The sequence below is a fragment of the Canis lupus genome, chromosome 25 (assembly GCF_003254725.2).
Source record: "Canis lupus dingo isolate Sandy chromosome 25, ASM325472v2, whole genome shotgun sequence".
Lineage (NCBI taxonomy): Eukaryota > Metazoa > Chordata > Mammalia > Carnivora > Canidae > Canis > Canis lupus.
Genome location: NC_064267.1, coordinates 19,395,992 through 19,419,699, shown reverse-complemented (window position 1 = coordinate 19,419,699; position 23,708 = coordinate 19,395,992). Strand labels below are relative to the sequence as shown.

General features: G+C 38.8%; 2 protein-coding genes across 8 annotated transcripts in view; one reads left to right on the top strand and one right to left on the bottom strand.

Moving 5' to 3' along the window:
- CBR4 (carbonyl reductase 4) overlaps positions 1-22,194 on the top strand; it is a 208,017-nt gene extending 185,823 nt beyond the window's left edge. Inside the window, exon 7 of the transcript XR_007405832.1 lies at positions 21,484-22,194. The gene's annotated coding sequence lies outside the window, so the exon portion shown is untranslated. The remainder of the gene's footprint in view (positions 1-21,483) is intronic.
- The window catches only part of PALLD (palladin, cytoskeletal associated protein), a 409,145-nt gene that overhangs the window by 123,377 nt on the left and 262,060 nt on the right, over positions 1-23,708 (bottom strand). The window lies entirely within an intron of this gene.

Genomic DNA, 23,708 nt, shown 5'->3' with positions numbered 1-23,708 from the left:
TTAGTAGAAGCTACTTAATAAAGATGCCAGATTTTAGTTGAACAGTTTTAACATTACTGAACATGTTTTAAATTAAAGCTATATAGCTGTTCTTTCAAGCCTCAAATGTCATTTATAATCATTTCAAGTTAATATTTAATCAAAAGTGTATCCACACACATACGTGTGTAAATGGACTGATTCGGCTTTTAATGCCTGCTCTTAGAAACAAGTACTAACACACACCGAAATTCTCAAAAGCTTATGACTTAGAAAGCCTAGAGCAAGAGTGTAGAAAAAAAGGAAAAAACAAAAGTAGCTAAACTACAAATAAACATCTGAAATCTTAAAAAATGAAGAGAAAAAACTGAAAAATGCCTCCACATACACAAGTGTCTCACCAATTAAGTTTAGACTAGTCCTGCTGGGAGAACTTTGGGAGACGGTGTGCATGTTTTATATTTGTACTATCCAATATAGCAGCCACTATTCATTCACACTGTGGCTATTCAGCATTTGCAATTGCCTAGATTGACTGAAGAACTGAATTTCTAATTTAGTTTAGATTTAAATAGCCTCATATTGTTAGTAGCTCCAGTGTTGGACAGCCCAGGTATGCCCTTCCTCTACTGAAAAAATACTAAATTTTAAAATAACTTCTTCAACATTTCTGGAGAAACCACAAGTATTATAAATCAAGATTATACGTAGTTTCTCTTGACATCTTGTACTCAAGAGGAACACAAAAAAAGATGATTCTAAACAGAAAACTTGAACGATGAAAGTATTCTAGCTGTTTCATCTTAGGATTATTACCATGTGGTATAATAGCAAGTTTTTTTTTTTTAATAAAAGATTTTATTTATTTAAGAGAGATAGACAGAGAGCACAAGCAGGGGGAAGGGCAGAGGGAGAAGCAGGTACCCCACTGAGCAGGGAGCCCAATGCGGGGCTCGATCTCAAGACCCTGGGATCACAACACAAGCCGACAGCAGTGGCTTAACTAACTAAGCCACTCAGGCGTCCTTAATAGCAAGTTCTTAATGAATCTTTGTAAGAAAATGAATTAAGTTAAGTTCATGCATAAATTGGTAGGCAACTTATTTCACTCCTTGACTGGGGAATGGGAAACCTTATGGCAAAGGGTAAGCATTTCTTTGAAATTTAGTCATTATCTCTCATCTTTTAAAAAATGAGTTCAATGGCAATAGTGTTGAATGGAAGGAAAGTTCACTAGATAGACTGAAAGTTAATTAGTGTGATACATGGATCTTAGTAAATGATTTTTAAATGTTGAAACTCCTACTGGGATGTCTCTGTCCTGCTTTAGGGCCTGATTAAATACTGCAAGCCAAGCCTTTTCATGTTCTTTCAACCCCTAAATTATTTTTCTGCTTCAGGAGAAAGGAGTCCATTTTGTATAACAATTTTTAAATTACACAATTTATCTTTAAAACCCTCAAAAGGAAAATAAAACCACCTGCAATACCTGAGATTACAGTGGCTATAATTTGTTGCCTATTGGTTTTTTTCTTTGCTGACCAGACATACTTGTATATGTAATATTCAAAAACAAAAATTTTAATCAATTTTATTGTCTATATAATATTCCACTGGCAAAATCTTAATATGAATCATGATCCTATCTCTTTATGCATTTTTCTATGTGGTTTTTCCAATGCTACCTGAACAACTTTGTCCTATCTATCCAAGCTGGTTTTAAAACTCTACATAATCTTCTACAATTTATTAGAATTAACTCTACCTTCTCTCCCTAGATTTCCCAGTTAGGTTACCATGGTTCCTGTGAGATGACAGGAATTCAGACTTGAGAGTGAAATTGCTTAACAAGGTTTTCTTCCTAGCAGTAGGAGAGTGGTAAGCAAGATCTAGAATGTCAGCTTGTCAGGGCTCCCAACCTACAGGTGGGATTTAGGAATGAAGAGGAAAACAGTTTCATCCCTGGAGCACATATGGGAACTTTTATAAGGCTCCTACAGAATTTCCAAGGAGTAACTGCTTCTCAGGGTATAAGGAATCTCTCCATCAAAGGGTAAATGTTCAAATTGCTCACTATCATTCAGGGCAAACTTTTTTGATTTGACCCTGAAAGTCTTTGACTTCATTAACATGAAGAATGAGTTTCTATTGGATTTATTCAGTAACCCATCCATATTTGCATTGAAGATAAGGGTTTGATGATACACAATTTGTTCTAGCCAAGTCACCAACTTGGAACGTGGGGCAGGAGCAAGGACTGAGATTCACTTTCATCTTTTGGACAAATAACAATGTTCCTTGTCCTGCATGTTCACACACATAGCAAGCATTTGAAAGCATACAGTACTCCCCTTGTTAAAATGGAATCCTACTGGCTAATTGATTCACAAGTCGGCTAACTAATTCCATACTAACAGCTTAAATTAAAAGTTAATGAAACACAGTCAGTACCCCATTATATTCCACTTGTAACAACCTTTAAAAAAAAAAAAAAAAAACAAGAGGGAGGAAAGCGCTGGTGCTTCATTAAAAGGAAAAACGTCTGGGACATCATCCTGAGCTGGAATGCACCCACAGCCAGAAGCATTCCTCAGACCTGTCTCCCTGCCAAGTCCTGGGGAAGCCGTTTCTCTGAGGCAGGAAAGAAATCCCCACAGGTATCCCATGAACAGACTGACCAGAGCTCACAAGGCAGCATTGTTTGCAGCTCTGCAGGGTCTGCTCAAGATGGGAAAAATCTGTTCACATAGACTACTGTGCACTTTACAACTTCACACCCCATCCTACTATGGAACTCACATTTGACTCACACAAAGTCAAGAGGAGGCAGGGAGTGCTGTATCCTTTACTTCTCACCACAATTCTGAGTTAATAGCAGTTTATGTCTTCCATTTAAATGAAGGTGTGTGTCAGTTCAAGAGTCCATCTTTCTCTTGATCTGGTTTCCTTAAGACCTTAGCAGTCACCTTGGGCTAATGGTTCCTGGGTCTCTACCTCATGCCCCAAATCAAGGGGCTGTCAGGCTGTCTCCACTTGTTTTTACCCACACTTCTAATGCAATGTGAGCAAAATCATTCCCCATTTTCTCCCATGAAGCAACTCTCTTGCTCGGCTTCCTTACAAGTTCAATGGCACTGGAGGCTAGAAACCGTGAGCTCCCCTCTACATCCCTCACTTACTCACTGCTCACTGGGGATCACAGGACAATCACAGATGCCCAGTGGAGGAGCCGGGGCATGTCCAGAAAGCAGTGGACACTGCAGATGCTTGCCTGTGTAGATGCATGATACATGTGTTTTTGGAAGATTATTTTGTTTTCAACATACTGCATCTTAACCATATCTTCTTGACCGCTCATTACTTCCAGTATTTATTGGACAAATATTCATATGATATTTCCCACGTCTTAAATCTTCACAGCAGTCCTATTAGGAACCTACACTTGTTGTCACTATCTTGTGGATAAAAGTTTAAAAGCACCGATGGTACAATCACCTTGTCCTGGTGAGCCTGGCTACCTTGCTTTACTTTAAATTTTTTTTTTTTCTGAACATACACAGCCTTTGTTCATTCTCTTCCTGATCTCCTCACCTCTTTCCCAAAATGTCTTTTATTCACACTTTATACTGGTCTCCAGGACTCATCGAGAGCCATACCTCCTCAAGAAGACTCAACTGTTGGAATTCACATTAGTCCTCTCCTCTCTGACGGTCTTCTCCACTTATTCTCTCTCTGATGTCTGTGCTGCTGCTTTGCAAAATTACCTATCTTATTTCCCAACTACACTAAAAGCTCCTGGAGGACAAAGACCACCAAGATTTTCTTTTATTCGCCTATAGTACTGAGTAAAAATATAACTGGTACTCAGTATTTATTATTTAACTAAATCAAAATGATAAATAGTGCCACCATGATAAATATTGCCAAAAGGATAGATATTGTCATTAAGAAAAGTAAGTTACCTAAAGGTACCTTTTGCCTTTTGTAGCTACCATAAATAGACATTTTTTTGCTGTTCAATGAGAATAGTATGTTATACACATTTGTGGGTAGAAATTCTCTTTTCTTGTTTTCATTAGAAGGGGGGGGGGGTCAACAAATTATAGCCCAATCTCCCAATCTGTCCCATGGTTTATTTCTATAGATAAAGTTTAGTGGGTGGCACAATGCCATGCCACTTCTGTACTGTCTGTTCCTACTTTCACAGCTCAAGGACATAATTGAATATTTTGCCATAGAGACCATATGGCCTATGAAATCCCAAATATTTACTATTTGGCCCTTTACCAAAAAGTTTGCTGATCCCTGTTTTAGACAAAAACTAAACAAAGCATCTGAATAGGAAACAGTTCTGCTTACTGTTTTTAATTAGAATTTACTTTTCCATATTCATTTTCTTGACACTATTTTATACTTTTCAAATTAAGCATCTACCTATGGCTTGGGATCTAAATCAGAGTAAGCATAATTTCTTCTGTATCACAATACAGTTGCAAGCACATTAAAAAAAGAGTTTGCCAAAATAGTGTGCCCTGAAAAGTTTCTTCCCCTTTTCCAAAATTTCTCTTGACTCTCAGCATTCTGCTGTAATCCACCACCTTTGAATGTTTCACACAGTTGTAGGAAAACATTCAATCTCTGTGACTGTTAGCAGTCTGGTCCAGTTTGCTTGTTGTTAACTATATTTCTGATGAAGATGGAGGCAAAAAGATACATGGGTAATAAAATCAGTTAATCCCCAAGCATCTTTACCTGGTTTCTGAAGTCAGGAAGAGACACACAGCATTTAGCTCTAACGGATGCTGGGGTAGTTTCTGTTTGTTTGGTTTTGTTTTGTTTTAGTCAAAACAATGACAGGAAGAGTGGGCCTTCCCACTGTTCATAAACAATAATGCAAAGTTGTCAATTGATGAACTAAAATCACATATTTTTCAATCTAGTACTGGAACTGACTACGTTTTTACTTGAATTTCTTTTGGGCTGGCCTCATTCTTGGCCTCTGGGAACTCTAGTTGCAGGACTGAACTGTCTGTCTTGCTCCCCATTTCTGAATCTCTCTCCTAGGAACTCCCCTAGTTACCACTGCTCCTCTGACCGTGTGATTCTAATAGTCCTTGGAAGTTCCGATTCTGACAAGCAGCCCAGTGGCTGAGTCTCTCCTGCCTGCTGACAGCTTTCTCTAATGTTGACAGCCTGCTCAACCCCCTCAAACCTCCAAACAGCATCTGCTCCCAGACTTCCTGTCATCATGTCACCACGGTGCGCTGTGATGAGACACCTGGCCTCTGCCTTTGGCCCCACATCATACTGTGGTTGCCCTGATTATGGCACCAGCCGTGCTAAGTACCTGCTACTGATGTGCCCAGCACATGGCAGGGCTTGCCACCCAGCTGCTCTCCATCAACCCTACCCCTCTGCAATCAACTGGGTTACACCCAGTGTTGACTGGAGGCTGGATGAGACCAAGGGAAGGAAGGTAGTTCCAAACCTTCATATGTCTTCTTAAATACCACACTGTTCAACAATCACAAACCTGCTGCATATATAGCCAGAATCCAATACTTTTCCTAATTTTTATTCCACACTGGATTTATTAAAGGCCACCCTAAGGACAAACTTCCCACTCAGAAATTATATCCAACAATTCTCTCATCACAAAAGCTAGAAACAAGGTAATAAGTATGTGTGGCTCTTTTTTTCTGGGTAAATATCACTATGTTGGCATCTTTAAGCATTTTTTAAAAGATTTTATTTATTTGAAAGAGCGAGTGCATGTGCAAAGGGAGAGGGAGAAGCAGACTCCCCACTGGGGATCAAGCCCCAATATGGAGCCACAGGACCCTGAGACCATGACCTGAGCCGAAGGCAGACACTTAACCAACTTGAGCCAGCCAGGCGACCCTTTGTTGGCATCTTTAAAATGTTCATTTTGAATGTTTTCATATACAGACTCTTGTCTATGGCTCTGTTTAAAACAATATACACATATATGTATACAGTACATTATACATATAATCTTTGGCATTAGCCTGTGGACGATTCTCACAGCAAACCACTGGGTTGATTCATGGCCAATCCTTGCTTAAGAACTGGCTACAGGGGCAGCTGGGGTAGCTCAGCGGTCTAGCTCCGCCTTCAGCCCAGGGCGTGATACTGGAGACCAGGATCGAGTCCCACATTGGGCTCCCTGCATGGAGCCTGCTTCTCCCTCTGCCTGTGTCTCTGCCTCTCTGTCTGTCTGTCTCTCTCTCTCTCATGAATAAATAAATAAAATCTTAAAAAAAAAAAAAACTGGCTACAGAAAGGAAAAGGATGAGGTAGGGTAAGAGAGAATACTGTACAATTTTGTGGGAAAGGAAAAATCCCAGAGCAATAAAACAGGATATCTATGAGTAATATAAACCTTAACAAGAAAGAGCAAGTATTTGTCTAGTTTCTAATAGTCCTTAAAGGTACATAAGGAATAGGAAAATTGGATTAAGATCTTCAGAGAATGAAACTACTAGTCAGGCCTGCAGCTCTTCATTGACAACCTGGTGGACCAGGGGAGACGATCAGTATGAGAAAGTTCTGCTATGACAGATCAACTAGCAAAACCATATCAAGAATTTACAGTATATTAGAAATGACGAAAAGGAAACATAGCAAAATAAAGAATTACAGAAGAAATGTGAAGACACAGTGATAAAGGTATTAAAGAGAAAACAAATCTACTCAGTCAAGTCATTACACACAGAATATTAGGGGGACTTACTGGAATCGAGTTTTTGGTGAAGAATATTGCGGTGGCCCTGTTAAGTGGGTAGGAACTAGAAAAACTGACAGAGTTGCAAGAGTTTTCCTGTGTGGTGCATTAAAATCCAAACAAAACACAAAATCTAATAATGTGTGTTCACAGCTATCACAGAAACTGTAAGTTAGATGAAATCAAGTGTGTGTATGAGATACTCAAACTGAGTTTATACCTGTAAACTTTAAAACCAGACCATATTCCACTATGAAAACAAAGATTTTCTTCCCAACATTGGATTTATTAAAGGCCAATAGAAGAGTTCAAAATTAACAGTTTCTGAAGAAAAATTAGTGATTTCAGATCTGTAATGAAATATATAAAAAGTGAAAAGACAACAGGCTATTGGATTCTTTTATTTCCATGTAGTAAGAAAAGCAGTGATGCTCTTTCAACTCAAAAGGTAATTTGGGGTAAAGGCTACACTGCAATAAACATATGGCTACTATGGAACAACCAAAATGTAACCAATAGCCAGCAGGTAATTTTGGAAAAGGTGATATATTCTGACACCTGGTGCTTAATTCTTTTAGATCAATGAAAACTTCATATAATCCTTTCTTTTATGCTGAATCATATCACAATCTCACAAGCATCAAAAATACTAAATATTTAAAAATTCAGTATCAATGTATTTTTCGCAAATGTTAAGAGCCAGTCTGTTTGAGATCAAACGCTAGCTCTTCCCTCTATTAGTTAGGTGACCTTCAATTGTTCCATCTCTCTGGATGCCACTTTCTTATCTGTAAAATGGCATCTTTCTTATAATGAGTGAGGACAAATGAACTTATATTTTTGAAATATTTAGAGCAGTGGTTAGTATATAATCAGTACTATGTGAAGGTTTATTAGGTAAACACTTATTGAGTATCTACTGACCTAAAAGGATTCAACAGCAGCTCAACCATAGTTAAAAGCCACACAAAGATAACAAGTTTAACTGTCTACTATATTTGAGTTCCCATAAATGTGCCGTGCACGTGCAATATAGTGAATATAAGGTATTTTGTCTATCTTAAACCATAAGCATATGAACTTTTTGGATCACTTCTTTAGAGATTGGGATGTTCTTTATGAGACAGCTTGGTGATGCATGTCTGCTAAAATGTGTCCAGCCTCTCACTGTCTTCCAATGCTAAGATTCTGTGAGTTAGAAACAAAAAGATCCTACTAATCATTCTTTTAAAAAGCAGAGACCCGAGCATTTATACACTTCTCCAGAGGAAAAAAAATACAAAAGACTTAAGAGGAAGGAAGAGTTCCCTTGACTTTGGCTTTCCTACTCATTTCCTTTTACTTATTCATCCCTTACTGTGTCCTCCCCTCAAACACATGAAGTTCATTCATTAGGGAGAAAAATGGATACAAAATGATAGTTTCAGGTTGAGGTAAATCTAGTACTCCCTCTGGGTTTGTTGGGGCTAATTTAGAAAATAATCTGAGATTATTATGAGCTGTTGGCAGAGGTATCTTCTTTTCCTCAAGCCAGCTGGCTCCCTGACTGATGGAGCAGAACTGCTGATTCAAAGGACAGGAAAGGGCCCTAGTAGTGAGTTCAAATTAGACAGTATTGAATGAACAAGGTGGTGAAAGTCCCTGGAAGTGCAAAGAGCCACTGTGTATACTAACCTAAGGCCTGAATGTGTGTGATGAGGCATCATTTTCCAAGGAAATAAATTATTGCTAAACTTGGGTGGGAGGGAGTATTTTCTGATCATATCAAGAGGAGAAAAGAAAAGCATGTTCTGGGATTAACAATCTCATCTGTGAACTGAGGGGAGTAGCCTTGAAGGTCTCCATAGTCCTTGCTCCCACTGATACTCTGAATCTATGCATAAAACTATTGGAACTCACTGAGTTTGTCTCCTCCTCATACAGATACCTTGTTATCACTTACCACCTCCTACTTAAGTCTACAAACCTTGAGTCTAGTTCCCCTATAGCCAGAGCCTAAGTCATATTGAAATACACTGATGTTTGTGATATGCTAAAGAAGAAGACCAGAGGACCTCCCTCTAGTCCAAGGTAGTATGTGTACATTTTTCCAAAGCTCTATCTCCCCATCACATTTATTTTGGGACAAGTACTCTATTTCCGTCCACAGCAGCAGGAAGCCTTGTGTCAAGGCTGATCTATACGGCAATAAATGGGATAGCACAGTATTTACAGTGCTACCCCAAACACATGGAGCAATAGTTACAGCTTCTCCTCAATATCCATCTTCTGTCAGCCACACTGAGACTTACTCAATAGGCTTAGTCTTATGTTAATTTTACTTAGGAAGGTTGAAAAGACCCTTGGCCTGTCTCCTTTTCTTCTACTATTTTCTTGGTGAAACTCAGACTCTTTATGTGAGATAGAATGCTATGTGGGTGGAAGGGTTCTCCTCCTTGATTTTCAATAGTCCTCAATCAAAAGCACATAAATATTTAAAGTGGAAGAAAAAACTGTTACTTATGGCCAGTAAGTAACCTCTAGCTGGCTTAGCTAGTGTTCAGTGCACAGTGACTAAATCTAACAAGCCATGTATGGGGCCCCAAATTATCAGTAAATGGGAATATTTAAAACATAAAGAAACCAAAAAATTTTAGCAAATCAAATCCAATCATATATATAAAGGATAATATATCATGATGAAGTGGGGTGGTTCAACATTTGAAAAATCAATGTAATTCATCGTGTTTTAGAAAACTATATGATTCCTCTCAGTAGAGGTGGAGAAAGTATTTTACAAAATCCAACATCCTGATAAAAATTCTTAAACTAGGAGGGGGAAATTTCCTCAACTTGATAAAGGATGTCTATGAAAAACCACAGCTGATATCATACTTGACAGTGAAAGGTTGAAGAACAAGGCAAAAATGTCCATTCTTACCACTTCTTATACAAAATTTTATTAAAAGCTCTGCCACTGCAACATGGCAAGAAAAAATAACAATAGGCATCTAGTTTGCAAGGAGAAGTAAAACTGTCTTAAAAAAAAAAACAAAAACAAAACACTAGAGTCCATGTAGAAAATCTTACAAAATTTACAAACAAGCTACTAGAATAAGTTTAGCAAGGTTGAAGCTTATAGGATCAACATACAAAAGTCAATTTTATTTCTATACATCAAGAATTATCAGAAATTGAAATTTTAAAATAACTTATAATAAAATCATAAACCACTTAGGAATAAATCTAACAAAAGATACACACAACCTATCCACTGAAAACTATAAACGTAACTCAGAGAAATTAAAGAAGACCTAGTAAATGGACAGATATACTTTGCTCATCAGAAGACTCATATTTTTCGAAGATATTGATTCTCCAAAATTGATCTATTAATTCAACACAATCTCAATTCAAATCCCAGCAGGCTTTTTGATAGAAATTGACAAGCTGGGATCCCTGGGTGGCGCAGCGGTTTGGCGCCTGCCTTTGGCCCAGGGCGCGATCCTGGAGACCCGGGATCGAATCCCACATCGGGCTCCCGGTGCATGGAGCCTGCTTCTCCCTCTGCCTGTGTCTCTGCCTCTCTCTCTCTCACTGTGTGCCTATCATAAATAAAAAAAAAAAAAAAAAAAATTAAAAAGAAATTGACAAGCTGATTCTAAAATCCATATAGAAATGCAAAGAACCTACAATAGCCAAAACTGTGAAACAATAAAAGTAAAGGACTAATATGATCTGATTTTAAGATGTACTATAAAGCTACATAGTCAAAACAGTGTAGTACTGGCATAAAGGAAGACAGAGTAATAGAACCAAATAAAGAGTTGAGAAAGAGATCTATTAGTATGCAGACAACCAATTTTTGACAAAGTTACAAAGGCAATTTAGTGGAAAAAGGATTATCTTTTTAACAAATGGTACTGAAACACCTAGATATCCAAATGCAAAAAAGAAGAAGAAACTCAGTCTATACCTCACACTATAATAATTAATTCAAAATAGATCATAAGGGAGTGCCTGGCTGACTCAGTTGGTAGAGCATGTGACTCTTTTTTTTTTTTTTTTTTTTGAGAGAAAGAGAGCATGTACATGCGCATGAGTGGGGGGAGAGACAGAAAGAGAGGGAGAAGTAGACTCCCCACTGAGCAGAGTGACAAGGGGCTCAATCCCAGGATCCTGAGATTATAACCTGAGCTGAAAGCAGACTCTTAATCTACTGAGTCACCCAGGTGACCCAGAGCATGCAACTCTAGATCTCAGGGTCATGGATTTGAACCCCATGTTGGACAGAGAGCTTACTTAATAAAAAAATAATAATAATAAAATCATTTTAAAAATCAAAATAGACCATAGATCTGAACCCATAACATAATACCATAATATGCATGCCTAGAAGAAAACAAGAGAAAAATCTCTGTGAGCTTGAACTAGGCAAGAATTCCATACATATAATATCAAAAGTATGATCCATTAAAGCTGATAGATTTGACTTCGTGAAAATTAAAAACTTCAGCTGTTGCTGTTCAGAGAATGAAAAGGCAATCCACAGATAGGGGGAAAATGTTTGTAAGCATATATCTGATAAAGGACTTGTATCTAGAATATATAAATAATAAACCCAGTAATAAGAAAATAATAAGGAAACAATCCAATTAAAAAATAGGCAAAAGATTTTAACAGCATTCACTAGGAAGATATGCTGATGGCAAATAAGAAAAGATGGTCTAATCATTAGTCATTAGGGAAATGCAAATTAAACTCTCAAAGAATACCACAACACACCTATTAAAATAGTTAAAATTAAGAAAAATTGGAGATACCAAATACTGGCTAGGATGTAGAAGTACTGGAACTCTCATACACTGGTGGTAGGAAAGTAAAATGAAATACCACTTTGGAAAGCAATTTGGTAGTTTCTTTAAAAGTTAAACATTCATCTAGCTCATTATCTAGTAGTTCCATTTTTTAGTTTTTTATTTAAGAGAAAAGTATAAATTCATCCAAAGAACTGTACACAAGCAGCTTTGTAATGATACAAAATTAGAAATAATTTAAATATTGATTGAATGCATAAATTGTGATATATATCACATGTATAGATATGTCATACATATCTATATAATACATCTATGGATATGTGTGTCATATATGTGTGTGTGTGTATATATATATATAATAGAATCCTATTCATCAACAAAAAGAAACTATTACTCATGAAACATAACATGGATATGTTTTTAATAATGCAGAAAGAAGCCAGGCCAAAAAAAAGTACATACTGTATGATTTCATTTACATAAATCTCTAGAAAATGCAAATAAATGCATAGTCACAGGAAGCAGATCAGTGGTTGTCTCAAAGGAGTAGCAGGAAGTGGCAGGGGAGGGGGGCTCACAGGGGTAGCAAAAAACTTCTGAGAATGATGGACATATTTGTTATCATGGTTGTATGGACATGTAGACATATGTCAAAACTTATCAAATTTTATCCATTAATTATGTGTACTGTCAATTAAATTTTTTAAATGTTAAAAATTACATGAAATGAAAAAAATCGACTGGAATGTGAATACTGTAGGTCAGACTAGAGCAATAACTTTGTGGAGTGGTGGGGAATGGGGAGGTTCACATGGAAGGGGATTCTTGGGTAAATGGCAAAGCTCTATTTCTTGACCTGGACAGTGATACCAGGGTGCTTGCTTTATAGACATTATATATGAATTTATTACATACACACAACTTGCATAATAAACTATTTTTAAAAATAATTACTAAGCCATATATTTGTTTTGTGTGCTATATATTCTGTATGCTTTATTTTACAATAAAAAATTTTTTTAACCCTAAGAAAAAGGTTAAGGAAATAGCGGTTTGAGAGGAAGAGACACATAAAATATGACTCAGCTGATGATAGGCACACTTCCAACTTTTATTCCCAGGACTATACAATACTGAGGAAAAGGAAATTGAAATGATACGTGGCTAAATTGAAAATGAAGTTAAATAGACTTGTTAAATGGCTAGAGCATTTAACGAACACTTCCTAAATGTTAGAGGGGAAGCCAAGTAAATGCTATCTGAAGTTGGGTGTGTACCTGTGACCTTTCAGACCTGAGTGGGAGAACAGGCAAGGGAGGTGGGCACGGAGTCAGGGTGGGGCTCAGCAGATGCCACGGAAGCTAAGGAACAGACATTAGTAAGAAAGAAAGGCAAGGGGCTAGAGATCAGCAGGTCTTAGCATATTCTAGATGAAATTCATCATGGGGTAGCATATGACCACAGTTCATAGTGCCGGCTCTAGAGTTAGACTGCTTGGGTCCCTATCTTCATTCTACCACTGAGACCAGTAACTTGTCTGCTGTCTGTCATACTTTCCTCATTTGTAAATGACAAGTATGTGAAATGTTGTCAAATTTAAATGAGATAACGTCTGTACAGCACTTAGAAATAATGTCTGACGTGCAGTAAGCGTGTTACCTATTGTTATAACTGAATTTTTTTTTGAATTTTTAAACTTATAAATGTCAAATCTTAGTAATTAAGTAAAGGAACATGATTTTAAAAAGACCTTATTGGGGATCCCTGGGTGGCGCAGTGGCTTTGGCGCCTGCCTTTGGCCCAGGGCACGATCCTGGGTCCAGGATCGAATCCCACGTCAGGCTCCCAGTGCATGGAGCCTGCTTCTCCCTCTGCCTGTGTCTCTGCCTCTCTCTCTCTCTCTAACTATCATAAATAAATAAATAATTAAAAAAAAAAAAAGACCTTATTGCATTCAGGCTATTTCTAGGGCTTGCCATGATAAAAACCCACAAGAAGCTCCTGCCAGGAAATCCATTTAAAGTATGTCTCATTTGGGGCTTCCTCTGACACTAGGCCTTTGAGAGATGATAGTCAGGCTGAGGTGTTCAAATCACATATGGCTTTATAAACCGCTAGTCCCTTCAAGGCAATATTTCCGGTACTTGGATCCTAAACATACTAATTTCACTTGTTACTGACATTCCCAAGTAATACTCTTAGACTCTAAATTCTTAGGAGAACGTGAGCCATGCCAGCATGGAGCCCTCAGAGACAGGATGCCTCATTTTGAAACAATGACTGTTAAGGAATAATGTAAGCTCATCACATGTGTGGCCAGTGATAGACTCCATACTTCAGTGCACCCTCCAACTAAGGAATCTCACCTGCCATTCCACCTTCCCTCCTTCTCTCCCCTTCCCTCCTTTATTTTTCTCTTCTTTTTTGTGGGGTATGATACCTTTGTCTTGTATTAGTTTTTTTATTCATTTATTCATTCATTCAGCATATTTACTGAGCACCTTCTGGTGCTAAGCCCTGGAAATACAAAGATGAATGGGATGCACATTTCCTGCTTTTAAGAAGCCAGCCACCATTGGGGTGTCAAGCCTATTTATACAATGAGGACACACAGGCTGCAGAGAATACAGTTTGAACTATGTGCATGCATCATACACAGAATATAGGAATTTTCTATTTATGTACTTGAAAGTTAAAAAGTTGAAATTTAAAAGCTTCTGTAGATAAGATCAAGTCCCAGCCCCCAAACTCTTTGAGTGTGGTCCTTTTGGTCTTGGGCATCATCTATCTACTACTGTTTGTGTTCTGAGGATGTTTCATAATTATCAGCTCCATTTTGCAAAGTGAGAGACTTGAAAAGACATGTAAGAAGACATGTACAATAAAGATGAAAATAACAGCAGAAAAAAAAAAAGAAAATAACAGCAGAAATAAAAAAGAAAATTGAAAGAGAGAGAAAACAGTGAGTTTCATTTGCGGGGGAGCACTTCGGCACTAACCTGGCAGTGCTACATGGTCTTAGGGGCCTAGACTCTGAAGAGCCACAGCCTGTGTTCAAATCCCAGCTCTGTTACTTGCTAACTCTATAACCTTAAGAATAGTATTACTCTGTGTCTCCATTTCCTTATCTGTAAAATGGGTATAAAAGTCCCATGGGCCTGACGCATAGGCTTCTGTAAGTGCTGAATGCTAGGCAATACTATTATTAGTAATACAGTTCAGAAGAAGAGATCCTATATGTCAATCAACCACAAACTGGCAGAGTATGCCTGTGTCAATATTTTTGCTATCAGAATGGTTTATAAATGGGAAATATACTTTTATTTATAAAAATATACATTGCCTCCACCCTGCCTGCCCCTCAACAAATCCTAAATACCACTTTTCAGAGGATTACTCTTGATTAGCAAGTGACAATGGCATGCCACCTCCCCTGGCTTCCAGGACATGCAGAGTAGATACCAGAGATCAGGTGACAAATGAAACTTCAAAGTATCCAAGGACATGCTTCAGGATAGATGCCACTGAACCTATAACCAAGGACAATTAGCAGAGGGATGGAGGGTAGCCCTGATGGAACCAGATGGTAAAGAATCCCAGTTGAGAGTCTTTGTTGGGGGTAGGTGATGGCTGAGAACAAGTGTGCCCTCAGAAACTACCTCACTATATAGAACTGGACTGCAATCTATTGACTCGCAGGAGGCCAATAGTGGGCCTGGTGATCTTTGGAGAATGAAGTGGTATTTTGTTGTGTATGAACATATGGGTGCTTTCCTTTTAACTTGTTCTGGGAACAGACTCTATTGAGTACCAATTAGGTAAGTAGGACCACACAATGGCAAGATATTTGAAGCTAGCTTCTGAATGCCTCTTCCAGACTCTGGGCAAATATAAATTTTTGAAGTTCAGGTAAGAGATTCTATGTGTCTTCATGTTCTAATTCTGCCTATAAAATATGTCATAATATTAAATGTGTCATGCTTTGAATATATAGGCTTAACTATCTCTGTGGGAGAAGACACTCAGAAAATTTTCTATTTATTGTATTTTACAAACTTTTGTCTAGAGATTCATGCCAAAGGGATATGCAAATCATATATTTGAAATAAAATGTGAATTTCTGAAGTACAAATCCTGTAACCTTTGGAGGAATACCTATTTGTACTATTGGTTTCAGAGATTGTTTTGAATCTTAGGTGCTTGTTAATTAGTTCCTAACACTCTGCTAGATATGAGTTTATAAAAAAATGGGGCTCCTGTAGAACTTTGGAGATGTTCATCTAAAGTCATGGAGAATCATCTGAACAGTAGAAAGATCAGAGGAGGCATAAAAGTACAGAAAAGACTCTATGCTCCATGAAAACCAGAGATACTTTCTTCTTACAGGCCAAGCTGAACACTTGGTCTTAAGTGGATGAGCTCTGGGGATCCACACAGCACATCAATCGTGGCCCATTTCTGTAAGGACTTGCCAAGTCAGTAGGCAGTGATGGAAAGCTGCCAGGTTGTGCAGCTCAATGATTATTGACTGGGAACCCCCTATACTCAGCCATCAGAGCTGAGGAGTGCTCACAGGAAGGACAGGGCAAGGCCCCCACCTGAAGGGATACACACTTCTCTGTTCTGACCAGCAATCAAATCTGTTTGAAATCACACCGAATCCTTGAACTTAACTTGTAGGTAATCCAAGTCTGAATATTGCCAGAAAGGGCCTAACTTTAAACAAGCGGTCTAGCAGTCTCTGCTATTAGTGATAGAAAGGAGCCACTGTGACCGGTTGGCCAATATATTAATGTCTCCCTCCCCACCAGACTCAACCTTGACCTTCTTTTAGAACCCCTCCTCCCTGACCCCCACCCTCTCCCACAGAGATAGTGCCTTTTAACTTCAAATAAAGCAAGAGTAGATTTTGGATGCCTGCCTGTGCTTTGTATGGATGTTGCTGAAAGCTTTGCACATAGAAGGAAGTTTGTGCAGGGCCTCATTTGGGAGAGATGAAATATTTTAATAGCAGTGTTTATGTTCTCAGTCTGTAGATAACCAAAAACCAGCAAAGATTTTACATCAGGCTTTGAAATGAAAAATATCACCCACTCAATGGAAACACAAATTTCATCCCTTGTGCCCTCTGGCCCTCTCAACGCGATTAGTGTTCCTCTAGATTTTCCTGCTCTCCTTGAGCTTTCTGAGTCACCACAGAAGGAGACCCAACTCAATGTCTGGCCAAGTATTGCAGGTCTCACATTCTCAAGAAAAGCAGACTTGAAAGGTTTCCTCTCAGAGTTCCCTAGGCTCCTCAGACAGTCTGGAGCAGAAACTGTCTTGGGACCCATGATAGAGTAGAGACCAGAATTGTAGCAGGCAGGGAGAGTTCAAAAGGGCAACGCCAGCCCACAGTTAAATTCTAGGCAGCAGCTTTGAGACCAGTCGGCTCTGCCTCTCACAGACGGAGGGAGTGTTCCCAGACCCCACACTCAATCTTCACCACACAAGTTTTGCTCTTTGAGGGATTCAAGCCTGTGATTCCCAATCATTTTTCCTCTCCCTAAAGATGGGAACTTATACAGACAAAGCAAATTCTTTAATGTCACTGTGAGGACAGTTTTAACGAATGTCTCTGGATTCATGCTTGTGGGCAGACGTGTGCACACGCACACTCTTCTAAGATTAAGTGTGCTTGAAAATCTGATTTATATAAGCAAAGAGAACAGTTCATTTTTAATAATTGACTGGGTTAAAATAGATGTTCCTCACTGGAAAAGTCACCAATGCACACTCAAACAAAACACATACCATTCAAATTAGCTGCCTTGGCTGAACTTATTTTTATATCACTTTAGTCTGTGCTCTCCAAAAATAAATTGAGTCTATGTTACACATTCCTAATGAGAACAATTTTAACAAACAGACTGTATGCATGTGAATCATGAACATATAAGAGTATAAACGTTTGTAAGAAGCAAATTTTTGAAAGCAATTGCCTTGAATCTATTACATGGGACATAGCTTTCTCTTTCCTCTAATTTTAAACTTGACCTTTATTCCAACATCTAATCTGCCATGTCTCAGAGCAAAGTGTCCCAGGGAGAGGGTAATTAACGTGAACATCAAAAGAGCAGCTGTCACAGGCAGAGGAGCTCTCTTAGCTCTTCCTCTTTTGCAATAGTTTTCAGACACTACAGTGTGGGCAACTTACATGTGGCTCCCAGGGCAGGACATGATCTCACTCAGGGATGTCCAACTGTACATTCATGTGTTGTGAAAAAGTTGTGTCAAAGATCAACAGAGATAATACACATGAGGGAAGAGTAAGTTCTCATGGAATGGGGATGGGAGAGGAAATCAGGAGAACTTCATGGAGGAGGTAATATTTGAGCTGTGTCTTAAAGGATATGTAGGCATCTTCCAAAAGGACAAATGGGGGGGTGGGGAGGGGAGAGATTCTAGGAGATTACAGTGCATATGAAAGTCTGAACCATGGTGGGGATGGGTAACAGTTGGGCAGTGGCTGGAGACATGGCTAGAAAGGCTGCAGGAGGGTAAAAACCATCTTTAGGTTGAGGTCTTCTGCTCATTGAACACAGGAATATTGAGAAGCAGAATGACATGACAAAATCAGAGAAAAGGAGCGGTATAAACATCAGCATGTAAGAAAAGCCATAAATGATGCTATTTTTGTAAAAAAATTACACATATTAACATAAGAAAATTTAACAATGCTATCTGAGTTTTGCAATTTTAGAGGAGCTATTTCTCAATTTTTTAACATTGCTAGGAGTATATATTGCTTATACAATATAAAGGGGGAAATCATTAAATGTGCACGTACAGAAAGGAGAGAAGAATTGGCGAAGAGGAGTTCCTATGGAAAGAACCCAGTGGCTTTCTTTAGCTGACCACACACACAGGCTGTGCTAAGGAGTGGCTCTGGTGGCTCAAACACCTGTGTTAAATGCAAACTTAACTAAAAGCAGCACAGGGTCTAGATTAAGGACACAGATGAGATGGTTGTTAATAGTCCTACTACTTCCTGTGTTTATTAGAACAGTTCTGAAATGTTACATCCAGTTCTGAGGACCACAATTTAAAGAGCTGAAATTGAGTTCGTCCGGAAGAGGACTGTCAGAATGAGAAGGATGTCTGAAAGCCAAGTTATAAAGAAAGATTTATGGTATCTTAAGATGTTTATACTGAAGAAGAGATAACTTATGGGGGTCACTGTGGCCATCTTCAAATACTTGATGAGCTGCCATGTTAATTAGAGATAAAACATCCTCCAGAGTTCTCAAAGCCAGAACTAATACCAATAGCTAGGAGTTACAGGGAGGCCAGTCTTGGCCGGACACAGAAAAAACAATTTTCGATCACAGAGTTATGGCTAGAAGTGACAGAGATCTATCTAACAGCTTCAGAGTTGACAACAGTGACTCATTTTGAGGCACAATGACTTATCACTAAGACCTTTCAGCTGGTCAGTGGGAGAACAAGGGCCAGACTGATTCTCATGCTGCCAACTCCAATATTCTCCCCACACCACACCACACCCCACCATCATGCCACCTCCTAGCCACAGTAGATGCCCAGCAATGGTTTGGCTTTCCCAGGAAATGGGTTCCCAGTCTCTAGATGTATCTGAGCCCAGGCTGGATGACAACCTGTTTAAGGGGGCTCCTAGGGAATGCTTGTGATAGGCAGGATGTTGGAATGGATAACCTCTAAGACTGCTCTGTAGTTTAAGATGTTATAATTTCAATTTGGAGAAATAAACTGAAGATTAGGATTGTGTTCAAATGGGCTCTAATAATCAGAAAAGAGAAGTCTAGGCACTTTGGAAGAGTGGCTGGAAAACAAAGGTCGAAGAAACTTCTTTTATAGTTTACCAGTTTCTTAGCAGGGCCCATCATGGTTATTATTACTCTCATTACATTGGTACATCACTCCCACAGCCCACATTTGGCAGGAGCCAGGGGAGTGAGGAGAAAACGATCTTTCTGCTTTGGTCCCTACCCTGCCAACTAGAAAGTGTGATATCCCTACAAAAAGGGATTGAGTCCATATGGGTGTGCCCTGAGGAATGGCACAATGCCACCTGGAAACCGTCACAGAACACACTAGAAAAACACTCAAAGCATTTTCATTCATTTTGACCTATGCCAAGAAAAGACTCACCCTCTTCTGCTCCCCACCTCCACCCACCACACTTAAAACAAATCCACATACCCATTAGTAACTCAGCCATTTATTTGGCTCACAATCATAGGAAAAGGGCTGAATTGCTTACCTCACTAGTTGCATATCCAGATCCTGAATCTATACTTAAAAGAATGTTCAGTACAGGATTTCCCTCATTACCAGTGAACTGTAGACGACAAATTCATTAATTAAAAGCTATTTTCTGGCTCCTGGTATGTCTGTACTTTGGGAAAGAGATTAAGATCTGTGGAGCACAGTACATTGGCCTACAAAACCGGAACCCGCTTCTGTAGTGTAAGCTGGCTCCAAAAGTTATGTCCATAAGCATGTGACTAAATTAATCTAAGACAAAATCATTAAATAGATTGCAATATCATCTTTGCTGAGTTCATTGTATGCCCCGGAGTAACTATTCTTCCTTGCATTACCTTGAGCCCCTTTCGAAGAAGACCTACCATACAATCCCCTTCCCTACAAAGATGTAGCCATTCCTAATCTCACATGGTCAAGGCCATGCCCTATGCCTCCCATGATGGCTACTAGTTACTGAAATCAACGTTCTCCTCCATCTTCATCATCATCACCACCACCACCATCACTGCTTCTATTTATTGAATACCCTCTAGTTGTCAAATACTGTGCTATGTATTTTACATACATAATCTCATTAATTCACTACCTTTTTTTTTTTTTTTTTTTTTTACCCTCATCTTTCAAATCCTTGAAATGACTCGCCCAAGTCAAAACTATCAAGTGTTGGAGGTGGGATTCAAACAAGCTTTTGCTGACTCCCAAGTCTGTTAACCCACACACACACTAGAGGACTTGAGAGAAGCTTGCCAAGCACGATGAATGGTCTTCTCCAACTGCCACTGGAAATCATATATTGAACATTGTATAACCCTTTTCCAATGAGGGAAAAGTGAGGCTTGAGGCAAAAATGAGGCTTGATAAGGAAGTAAACTTGGAGCCTGCTCTGACCAGGAGGAAAGCAGGGGGAAGACATGACCGAAGGTGGTGTTTAATAATGAAGGACGGGAGAGATGTGGGGACCCCAGAAGCAGGTTAGAGAGAAAGGGGAACTTGTTTAGAAATGGTATGGTTTGACTCAGGCCACATGAGATGGTCTAAGAAGCCTGGAAGGAGTCTTTTTGCCTGATACACGGAGGTCAGTTAGGGTTTGAGGTAACATTCTGAGGGGAATTTTTTGATCCAGGAAAAAAAAAGTACAAAACGTTCCTAAGGGCCAAAGTATAGAAAGAGGTTTCTAGCCTACAGATGATATATTTATAAAATATATTTTATAAGAAATACCATGTATACTATAGAAATAAATTACCTATAGGAAAATGACATAGAAAAAATTGGTCCTATTATAAATCATGTTGTTCTGGTCAAGCAGCAAGAATTAGTCACTCACTCTATTAATTTATTCACAAGTATTTATTGAATCCTATCGTACTATTTACAAAGTGCTCTATCTATAAGAAGGTATGCAGCAAATGTATTCCTTAAATGGAAAATGTGCAGTATCTGCTTCCTTCCCCCAGTGGGACTGTGGTCACCTGAGGATCTCAGAGAGTATCAGAGATGTGAATCTGATGAGGAGCTCTGAGGCTCTGCAGCTAGCCTTCAGGGAAAGGGGAAAGGCAAAGAGTTTTGAGAGCCTGACTGTGCCCTGGCCTGAAGGAACCTGAGTTGAGTTGACTTCTCTTTGGTTCTGCATTTCTGTAACTGGTGCTGACCTAAAAATTTTTTTTTGCGCAGGCTATAATGACTCCCTCTGCCAGCAATCATCCTACTCTGAGTAGTCCTCTGTGGAGAACATGGCCTGTCCCAACTCCTACTGATGTGGTACCAGTAGAGCTCCCCACCAGGGAAACAAGTTCTTCAGTTCATTCACTAGTATTTTTTCTGTAAGCATGTGATTGTTGAAAGAAAAAAAAAAAAAGTCTGTCATCTACTGCACATATATTCAAATATTTTATATGTAGTGAAGCTTAAGAGAGCCCCCATCTCCTATGTGTGACCTGTGGCTATGTGATGGCCGTGACCCTGAGGCTCCTCATACGTGGAAAGGAAAGAATGTGTCCAATTTGTAAGGTTCTTGTGAGAATTTGATTGATGAAGGATACCACTTAATAGTATTTGGCACACATAGCAGGAATCCACAGTGTCTGGAGATTGGGTCTAAATTCCCTGGAAAGACAATGAAATAATTTTATATATTAAAACAATGTAGCTATGGATTTCAAGCTCCGAGATGAAAAATCTATCAAAATCTTTGTGTGAAGTATGGCATTTTTATGTGTTTTAAATTCAATCATGTTTAAATGCTCAATATTAGTGATTATTATATTAAGAAGCAATTTTAAATAATCAGAATTTGTAAGTAAATTTGTAAATGTATTTGAGCCTTATCTCACAGTGTTTGCAATTATTATAAAATAAAAATTTTACTGAATCCTTAAAATAGAATTGTCTATTTCTTTCTCTCTCTCTCTCTCCTCCTTCTCTCTCTCCTTCTCTCTAAACCAAAATCATGGGGAAATAAGATTTTTAGAGAATGGATTAAGAGAACATGACAAAGTAATAAAGCCTAAACATGGTTCATTAGGAAGGAATGACTAGAATTCTAATCCTTTGCAGGTTCAGCATGATGAGAGAAACAAAAAGAATACCATATTCCTCTCTTGACACCAGGGCAGAATATTTCCTTAGGCTATGTACTAGCTATCTGACAAAGAAAGGTGCCACGTATAATACTATAATTCATGTAAATCAAGTGGATATGATTTTAACTGGAGAGAAAGAATCTCAAAGTTTTAAGTGAGGATAAAGCAAAGACTCCAGTGTCCCTACAGAGAAGCACAGGAACCCGGGGGACTTGCTGGTAAAACTTCCAGTTGGAGAAATGCTATTGCTTGAAAGCCAAAGACAAAGTCTTTGGAAAACATTGTGGGAAAAACATATTCCATGGAAATGTGTGTCCTAAAACTTTTCCATATGAAAAATTAAAAAGTATTCCTTCCTACCCAGCAGTGATCTAATGTATAAACAGCTTAAGAATGAGAGGAAAGAACTACTGAGAGATTTTAGGTTTAGGTTCAAGCTTAACTTTCATGAACCCTCAGACTTCTAGTTTGTTCTTTGATTGAAAGAATGTCTGAAAACTAAAAATGCATCAGATATTATGCTAAAGATCACATGGTACATTTCCCCCTCTTTGGTAACTTCTATCACCCTATTGAGGTTGAATCACACACACTTCTCAAGAAAGGCAGAATTCAGTGGATGACAAAATGATTGTTCAGCTCTGACTTTTGAGACTTTGAAAGTTGTTAAGAAAAACATCAGGCATGAGAGTGTTCTGGATTTCAGGTTCAATAACCAAGGCACCTGAGGAGAAAACAGAAGTCTTACCTTGATGTCTCATAGCTAGGCAATGAATATCCACACTCAGTCTTGGGACACCGAGGACTGAGAACTTTTCAATATGCTCATGAGTGAGGCAGATGTTAGATGAGTGAGATGCTCATGAGTGAGGCAGATGTTAGACCTGGTATAGGGGGGTGATAAAAATCCCTCTTGGGCAGGGGGAATATTTTTCTGAACAAATTTGGAGGGGATCAGACTAAGGTTAATTTGCTGTGTCCCTTTCCATATACTCAGTACCCCCTGCTTCTCTAGATCTCATGTGAGTATGGAGGAAGAGCATGAAAGAGAGATAAAAATCTCTGAATTTGAGGGGAAATCCAAAATCAGAAAGGTCCCATATTGCAATCTGGTACTTGGAAGTAGGTCACCCAGCCTCAAGCCAAAAGGAATTAGTCATAGTAGAGTAGCAAAAGGGATGGGTGTGTTTAGGCTCCCACCTGCTTCCCCAGTGCCCAGAGCCAGAGCACAGCATGAGGGAAAGTCAGAAGTTTCCAGATGCTCCAGTGGGTGTGAGATGAGAAGGCCAAAGATCCTAAAGATCCTGGAGTCAATAT